General features: G+C 32.8%; 1 long non-coding RNA gene across 1 annotated transcript; it reads right to left on the bottom strand.

Moving 5' to 3' along the window:
- Positions 1–5,536: 5,536 nt before the first annotated feature.
- LOC148763746 (uncharacterized) lies at positions 5,537–8,483 on the bottom strand. The gene is made up of 4 exons (XR_016025157.1): positions 8,168–8,483; positions 7,232–7,333; positions 6,478–6,569; positions 5,537–5,768 (listed from the first exon to the last, which is right to left on the bottom strand). It is a non-coding gene; the product is annotated as an uncharacterized LOC148763746 (long non-coding RNA).
- Positions 8,484–9,866: the final 1,383 nt, after the last annotated feature.

Below are 9,866 nucleotides of genomic sequence, written 5' to 3'. Positions count from 1 at the left end.
ATAATTAATTAAATAAATTAAAACTGATAAGGAAGGTATATTTCACAATTATGTCTTGTATTTACAAGCATATCGAGACCATAACTTCATCAGATCTAGATATCGGCGAGATAATCATTGCCTCAAACCACCATTTCCAAACATCCTTATATGTTTGCAATTCATCTTCATACTTATATGACATATTAGTCACGAATCCCAATTTGACTATATAGACTTTTGTTCCTTGAGCTTTAATGTTTCTCATAGTGAAAAATTTCTCGAACTCTATCATCAAGGTGTTCATAGAGTGGATACAAGTTCATAACTTATAGTTCAATGCCGAAAGCAGTGAACACAATCTCATCATTAGAGTTCCACTTTTGCCTACCAATCGTATCTCCCTTTGTTCATTTACTTACACATTGTTTGGTTACTTACCAGCCATTGATGACCATCCAAGTTCGAACTTTTATAAATAGTCAAATTAGTGTATTCTCACACATTTCCATACATTTTCAAAACCCTTAAACACTTCTTTTAATACAATCTTGTTGAAAATTTAAATAATCAAAGGCTGATCTCCAAAGCCTTTCATAACCTTAACATTTCAATATATGCTTATTAATCAGGACCATATTGAACTAACTTGGTATGATTACATTAATTATCCTTAAACTTCTTAGGTGCAATTGTAACAACATTTGTATTTCTTCCATCGCTAATCCAATCGCAATCCTGTATTCGCATATACTTTATGATCTTATTGACTCTTTAGGTTTATCTTTATAAGATCACTAGATTTTATACAATATCAAAATTCCTAAAAGTCATTCTCATTTCTCATTTACCTTTTGTACTTCCATCGGATACATCTTTATTCATTTTGATATTAATTACTCACTTAAGATTTAGTTTCATGGGAGTCATATGCACCTCTTGCATTTTTGAATTTCAATTTCTACATAAGGGGATTCTCATTAACCAATTTCATTATTGGGATTACCTTCAATCGTCCTTGTGTTATCTCTTTACACCCGTATACCATTACTTTCCCTTTAACGTTTACACAATCAACTTTGATATTTATAAAACTTAATATAAATTTTACTTAAATGTGCCTCGACATTATCGCCAATATCTAATCTCAACCTTGAGCTAATTCATGCACTAAAAACTACAACCCAACATAGTTCCATCAAACTTTGGGATCTCATCATTACTTAATTAAACTCAAAACCAACTCTTTTTAAGCTGCTATACACTACATATTCGCATTTAAAATATCTCAAAAGTTCAGCACTATTTATATATATAGGCAGAACAACTTAATTAACACAGTGCACTAACCTCTGTGCACACAAGTATTAGTTTACTTCTCCTTAATACTTAAATTTATAAACCTCGAGTGAATCTCAACGATCATTATTTATTCTAGTCAAAATATACCTCTTATTATCATTATCGTAGGTTCTCCTTTATATCTCCTCAAATACCATCCATAGTCATTAAATTTCTTCTCATTGACAGTTATAACTTAATGGTTAACTCCACCAAATGAATGAGTTATTACGGACTTATTAGTCCAACTTCACTTTCCTCCACTCTTAGTTAGAGGGGTATTTCATTACATCACCCTTTCATTAGAAGCATTTTCTTAAAATATTTTCAACAATAGTTCGTCTCTCGGGTGGCATCTCAAACCCGGACATCGGTAATCAATTCTTGTTATTTAATCATTATTTATGATTACACAAGGTGGTTTTCTAAGATAAAGAGTCTACGCAGCCTCCTGCTTATAATCGGTGCTGTAGTCACTGACTATAAACAAGACTCTACATCGACTCCACTACTCCGCTGTTTGACAGAAGAATATCCTAGGACTCAACTAAACCTAGGGCTCTGATACCACTATTGCAACGACGTCTCCCCGGTCGCTGCCGGTGTCCAAGACTTCCTGAAAAGACCCATCATGAAATACCCCATACTTTGATATGGTGATAAATAAAGTTGATCGAATGCAAATTAAGGTCAATTAAAATGTTTAGAAGTGATAAAAGACGAAAGAAGTAGTTTATGATAAAATATTTCGCAAGTGAGAAAATAATAATAAAATAATAATAATTTTATCGGAGGAGAATTTGTGAGATAAAAGGCGATTTGGAAGTCAAGTGAGGCATAATAAGGTATTTTGGGTACCAAGGAGACAAGATAAAATTTTTAGAATAAAATAATATTTTATTAATAAAATAATAGTAAAATATTAATATTTAGTCGGATGTCGAAGTCAATCAAGAAGGAGGATCATATGGTTGATCCAAGTGGGGGAGAAGATGACAAGCTCGACTCTACAGAAATATTTGTCATGACATACATGTGGATAGCATGTTTACATGCTAAGAGAGTCTTGAAAAATTTACAAAAGTCGATATTGTACCTAGAGGTACAATAAAGTTGATTTAAGCTTCGAACTAGATCAAATAGAGAATTTATGATGAAATTAAGAATTTTAAAGTCCTAGAATGGTTTAATATGGTAATTCAGAGTTCGAGGATCAATTTGAAGTCAAATCGAAATTTCCGCTATCTAGGGGCAAAATGGTCATTTGCCACCTGAGGACAAAATGGGAATTTTTAGAAAAGATTTTTGGCCCCATTTGACTTATTGGAGTAAGATTTGAGGTTTAGAAGTGAAAAATTTTAATTTCGGTATAATTTGGAGTAAAAGGGTAAAATGGTAATTTTACCACCCGAAATCAAAAATTTAATTTTTGAAAGGATTTTGATCAAATTTAATTATTTGTAGTGTGAAATGAGTATGAGGAATGAAAATTATGCATTATGGCAAATTTTCAATTTTTGGGGTAAAAATATAATTTTTGAAAAGTTCAGGGGTAAAAGTGTAATTTTGAAAAATTTACTCCACCAAAACTTTGAAAAAATCTGGAAATTTCACTTAAGTCTTGGATAAGTCAAAAGGAATGCATGGTGAAATAAAAAAAAGTAGGACAAGTGGATGGTTAGAAAAAAAAATGAATTAATAAAATATTCAAAATATGAATAAAATAATATTATTCATTAAACTAATAAAAAAAAGGCATAAAAAAATCAGCCCATAACCCATTCTTCTTCTTCAACATTCGGCCAAGCAAGAAACAAGAGAGAGAAAGGAGAAAATAAAACCCTAGCTAAGAAATTTAAAGGGAAAATAGGTGAAAATTCAAAAATCAAGTGAAAAAAGGTAATATTTCTTAAAATTTGTCTTGTGCTTTACCTTTCCCATGCATTTCCCATCATTTTTCATGGTTGAATCATGTGATTTGAGGATGATTTCAAATTTGGTCATATGGGTTTAGAGAGAGAAAGTTGTTAGATAAATTTGATTTTGAGCTATGTTAGTGTTTAGTGTTAGTTTAGTATGTTTATGAGTAAAACAACAAGAAAAATATTTATCTTCTCCATGAATTTCTCTAGGCCGAATCTAGCCAATGGTATGTGAGGATGAGGTTGACTTTATTTTAAGAGAATTGGGTGGAAAAATGATGAATTATGAGGTTGAAAATTAAATGGGAATTTTCGGTGCAATAAATTGAAATTTTTACCCACTAAGGGTAAAAGCGTAATTTATAGTCCGAACTGATAAATTGGACCAAATTCACAGTCATTGAGGTATTGTGGATATAATTGGATAATTGAAATTGAAATGGATGGAATTGGAGTCGAATTGGGGATTTTAGGAATTTACACCGTGTATAGGCGAGTTAGGTCGGACACCGCAATTAAGCGATTGTCTAGACATTTCAAATCCTATCTAGTGCATACGCATGGATAAGAGCCTAAAATAATTTATGATAAATTGACACAATTTATTGAATTTTGTGTCATGGATTATGGATAGGTGGTGAGTCAATTGTTTCGGGTAAGAGACTGCACCCGAGGGTGAAAGATAGGAGTATTTCTACTCCTAATACTGTGAGTGAACTTATTATCATCTTAATTATCTAGAGTAGTTTTATACAATTGTGTGATTTTATGAAAAATGGGTTTAAATGATAAATTGCTATATTTTAAGAGAAATTGTGATTTTATAAAATGATTTATAAATTTTCTGGAAAATCGAATATTGGTTTTGAAAATAGAGTAATTGGAGACTACTAGTTTGTGTTGCAAATTTATGGTTTTGAATTGAATGGCTTATGACAATAAATGAGCATGAATGGCTAAACTGATTTTGGTGTTAGAATTATTTATACTGTGTATTCAGCCTTGAGAGGCTAGGTTGCGATAAATTGTCATGTCATGCTAGAATGAATTTTATTGATTGGTGGATTATATATTAATTATTTACTGCAGAGGGGGTTTCGTGGACCAGCCTATTAGAGGGGCACAGTAAACTCCATTATATTATTACCTCAAACGGAGAGGCGCGTAAGGTATCTCCTGGGGTAAAGCTTAGGGTTCACTTCACGCCAAACCACCACGTGAAGGGGAACTCAGCCAATGCCAAGGAACGACTGTATTTTTCTCAAACTAAAATATATTTTAAGTGTATACAAAATTTTAACAACCTTGGCGGACTCGGTTAGATGCCCTGCGCAAGGTATCACCGAGTATGAGTTTTGGCACGAGCCGAAGTTTTAAGAAATTCATAAGCCAAGTTGATAACTCGATTTATATGGATTGATTTTATTTGGTTGAAATGAACTGAAAGGTAATGAAATTACGGTATGATGACTTATTTTAATTATCTCTATTTACTGGGTTTTAGATACTTTAGATGATATCTGTTTACTCACTGGGATTATAAAATCTCACCCCTTCTTCCTATACATTTTTCAGGCTCAGGACAGTTTGTAGATAGTCGAGTAGGACGAGAACTAAGCTCAGAACTGCATTATAGAAAGTAAGAGTTCACAGTCTTACATCCTCTTGGTCAATTGGAGCCCACGTGTCATTGCAGATCAAAACTTATATTTTGGTTATCTGTATTTCTATTCATACAATTTTTACTTTACTTTCATGTGCGAAAAATTATTTACGAATATTTCTATAAAAATTTATTTTATGTGAAAATAGAATATTTATTGATTATTTTTGAATAGTACTAGTTGTTAACAATTTGCTTTCAAATGAACGTTTTGGATACTTATTTTGTTTTTAAATCATTAAATATATATTTTTTGCTTACCTACTACATTTTTAGCAAGTTTTGGGATTTTTGAAGAAAAATTACGAAAATGCCCCTATGAGCCAGAAAATAATATTTTATTGTTCTTATTTGAAAATGACTTATGATTTTTTTTAAATGCGAGATTTAATAATTGTTGCTCACCGGGGAGATGCAGAAGTTGATGCTAAGCCTTGCGGGGTTTCGATCTGTATTCGGGGTGAAGAATGTCTGTCGAGGCCTCGCGACGGTTGTCACGGGCTTGATGGGGAGTTTCAGGTCGTGACACGTCAAGTCTCGAACAAGCCTATCTAGAATTTGCTCGTTAATCCATTACATTCAATCACTATATAATATTGATACTTTCATATACTAACTTGAACCATAAATATAAAAATCAATACAAACTTTTTCCTTTTTATTCGTAAGTATATGTATTAAAATCTATAATCTCCAAATTAATGCTTATATAAAAATTTAGAATTTGTTTACAACTTAATAAATAAAATGCTACAACTTGACCTCTAACAGTGGAGCGACTCGGAATAAAATGCCAGGAGATGCCTTTACCTATTCACAGTGGACCGAATACGTCACTGACTACATGCTAGGCTGATCTCTATCTGCAAAAGGGGAAATAAAGGGGTGTGAGTCTCATCGACTCAGTGATAATCATCGACTCAGCGAGTAGAGCGTAGATGAGAAACAAGTAAATGACAGATCAGTTTAATATAAAAATGCAGATTATAAAAACAATTCGTTTCAAAAGGGATTTGTGCCTTATATAAAAATTGAGAATTTCTTATAAAGTATAAATAATCGAGGTAATAAAATTTTTTCACATCAAAATATATTAATAATCATTTTCGAATTAAATCAATAATATTTAGCAAGCTCCTGCGAAACCAAATAATATTTAAAATCATGCCCAAATCATAACTTGCCCCATATGCAAGGAATTACAGATTTATTTCACAGATAAACATATAGGGGAGCTGCGAAAAACCGTTTAATTCCTTTTTCACCATGCAGAGAAATATAATTCATAATATTAAAACTTTTTTCAACTCATATAAAACCATTACATTTTTGTCAAAAATAAACAACATGGGCTTATGACTTTCTGAAAAACTTGGCTTGTGCCAAAATCATTCTCATACTCGGTTGTCAGGGATACCTTGGCCTGGGGCTATCCCAACCGAATCCGCCAAGGTTGTTAAAAAGTAATGTACGCATAAATCATATTTTTATTTTGAAAACACAGCCGTTCCTTGGCATTAGCGGAGTTCATCATCACAAGGTGGTTCGGCGTGACGTGAACTCTAACCATACCTCAGGAGATACCCTACGCGCCTCTCCGATCGAAGTACATAAATAACCGAATTTCGTGCCTCTCTAATAGGCTGGTCCACAGAATCCGCCCACTGCAGCAAGTTAAACCCACCATACAATAAAATTTGCAATAGCATGACATGACAATTATTTTGGAATCCAGCCTCTTAAGGCTAAACACATAGTTCATATATTTCAACACAAATACCAATTCAACCATTCATGCAAATATTGTCACAAGCCATTCGATTCAAAATACAATTTATAACACAACAAGTAGCAATCTTCAATTACTTTTGAATTTCTTGGTTAAAATGAAATCACCTTTTAAAAGAATTCAAATTTGATCTTTAAGGGGATATTTTAAATCTTTCTCAAAATATCGGTCCCCACATCACGTTAAAACTCTCTTTTCGTAAAATGTTCATTGTAAATATTTGCATGATATTTTGTATCAAAATAGCATGGTGAATATGTAATAAATTTCATGAATGCACACCACACAAACAATAAGGCACAATTTCCTTTGATATAAATCTTTTCGAAAAGCTTGTTTCCCGGTTTAAAACACTTTACGTCTAATATATATATATATATATATATATATATTTCAAATGATTTCTAAAAATAATTTACACCCACAATTCCTTAAAATTCTATCAACACATGCTTTCCATAAATTTTGCACTTCACATAAAATATATGTACATGTATATATATACGAAATTCTTTAAAATTGACACCCCCTACTCACCTCATAATAGTGGAATATTACTTCACTATTGATTCGTACGCGTATAATTATTCCTATTTATCAGTCACATACTTCGTTCGGCACGTCTCCACGACAACTTTCCTAGCAACAATTTAAACTTAGTATACTTAATCACACATTTATATGGGTAACAACTTAATTAAAAATTCCTTAAGCAACTTGCATATTTTTCATCCAAAATATGCACAATATTAAACTACCCATAAATCTTAAAATATAAAATTAACTTACCATTGGGCCTTCTCCATGGGCTTCTCCATTTTTCCTATTTAGGCCAAACCTATTTATTTTTATTTTCTATTGGGCCATGCCCACTTATTTTCTATTAGGTCATGCCCATTTATTTTCTATTTGGGTCATGCCCATTTTTATTTTCTACTTCTTTTCTTTTGTTTTCTTGTTCTTTCTTTTTTTTCTCTTTCACCGTCACTCCCTTCACCACCATGTCTTCCTCTCTTCACCACCGTGGCTTCCTCTCTTCCTTGGGTCGTTTTCTTCCTCTTCCGGTGGCAGCACTTTTAACTCTCTTTTCCTAAAAAATTTGGCAACACCAAGCTGTTTTTTTCTCCCTCAAATTGGCAGCACAATGCTGTCCAATTTTTCTGCACAAATTGGCAGCAAATAGCTCCAATTTTTCTGCACAAACAGTTCTAATTTTTCTGCAACAAACAACTCCAATTTTTCTGCACAAACAGCTCCAATTTTTCTGCACAAATTGGCAGCAAATAGCTCCAATTTTTCTGCACAAATTGGAAACACTTTGCTGCCCTTTAATGGTAGCAAAACCTTCAAAATTTCCAGCTGCAAATTCACACAATTTCAGCAGCAAAAACCTTGAATTTTCAGCACCAAAATCCGCCATAGAAACCTCAAAAATTCCAGTAATTAACTTAAAACAAAAATCAGCTTTCCTACCTCAAAATTTTCAGCTTTCTTCTTCCTCCAAAATTGCAGCAAAAACTCTCTTTTTCCTTCCTCAAAGTGCAGCAAAACCATTCTCTTTGCTCTTCCTCTCTCACGGTTCTTTCTCTCATTTTTTCTCTTCATTTCTTTCTTCCTTTATTTTTCTTCTCTTTTTCTTCTTCACTAACCGACTTAACTTTTCTCTCTTCCTTTTTCTTTCCTCACATGGCCGGCCCCCACCTTCCTTTCTACACTCTTCTCTTTTGTTTTCTTTACTTTTTTGTCTTTCTTCCTTTCTTTTGTATGGCCGGCCGTTCACCTCACTTGGTTCCAATTTAATATTATTCCAAATAACTTTGACTTTTCTTCATTCCCATCCAAACCACATCATTTCCATTCTTGACTCACGTGGTCACTCATGTACATATAAAAATATTGTTTGACTTTTCAACATCTTTTCTTCATTATTTTATTGAATAAAATATTATTTTATTTCAAAATTTTTCACTTGCCTTCTTTGGTCCCAAAACGCATTATTACATCTCGGTTTACTTCCGAATCATCCTTTAGCTTACTAATTCATCTCTAACGAAAATATTATTATTTAATTGTTGTTTCTGCAAGCGCGAAGCATTTTATTCTTGAACGTTCCTTTCATCCTTTGTCGCTCTTTAGCAAGCCAATTCGCATCAAACGATCATTCGTTTGATCAATAAGGTCTTATTTGTGTCCAACAAGGGTGCGGGCTATTACACACTGTCCATAAACCATAGTTCCTTTTCCTTTAGTTGAGCCTTTGAACATATGTCTTTTAAGTTAAGCTCAACCTGCAAAATAGATTTTCAGTTTTTCTTGATAAGTACCCTACACCTAACTTTTCAAGGCTAAGTTAGAAACTATACTCAATCAAGTAATCCTAGCTTGAATCAATCCCTTAGAGTGACTCGCTCACTCTAAGAATATAAGGAGATGAGTGATAAGAGTGTACCTATGCTCACAAGGTTGATCTAAGTGGTACAAAGTGAAGTGCATATCACAATTACAAAGATAAGAGTTGAGTATAGTAAATGAGCAGAGAGTAATTTCTGGTTTTTGAGCTCTTTTTAGACTTAGAAGCCTTTTTAATTTCTTTTCTAGCCGTTAGAAGCCTTTTAAATACTTGGAAAATCAGTTCTGATAGGTGTTATGCTGTTTTTGACCGTTGAAAATAGTTTTGTTGCAATTCTAGCTGTTAATCTGTCTTCTAGTGCACAATTCAAATTTCTTGGTAGAATGCTCTTAGTCGACTAAGTTGTTTTTGTCTTCTGTTCTCTGTTTCTGGCAGTGAGGACTTAGTCGACTAACTTACTCCTTAGTTGATTAAGTTGGTTCTGTCTTGAAGTCCAGATTTTTGATAGTAGACTCTTAGTCAACTAACTCATTTCTTGGTCGACTAAGTCTTTTCTGTTTCTCAATACACTTGTGCCCGCCAACTTCTGATTCAAATTTTAACGGACTAACCCTTCATTATCCAACTAAGAAATTTTTGTTTTGTTGATTGATTGTGGCTTCTTATACATATAATTTTTATATGTCCCTTGGAATAATTTATTTATAATTGGCATACAATTCTTGTCCTGCATACTCAAGTAGAAATATTAGACACAAATGAATGGAAATTTTTTATTATCATAAAAAACTAATGGAGCCAATATAAGCTTGACGTGTAACT

Source organism: Theobroma cacao, chromosome 3, assembly GCF_053813885.1.
Source record: "Theobroma cacao isolate CCN51 chromosome 3, ASM5381388v1, whole genome shotgun sequence".
Classification (NCBI taxonomy): domain Eukaryota; kingdom Viridiplantae; phylum Streptophyta; class Magnoliopsida; order Malvales; family Malvaceae; genus Theobroma; species Theobroma cacao.
This window is presented reverse-complemented; position numbering and strand designations above follow the sequence as displayed.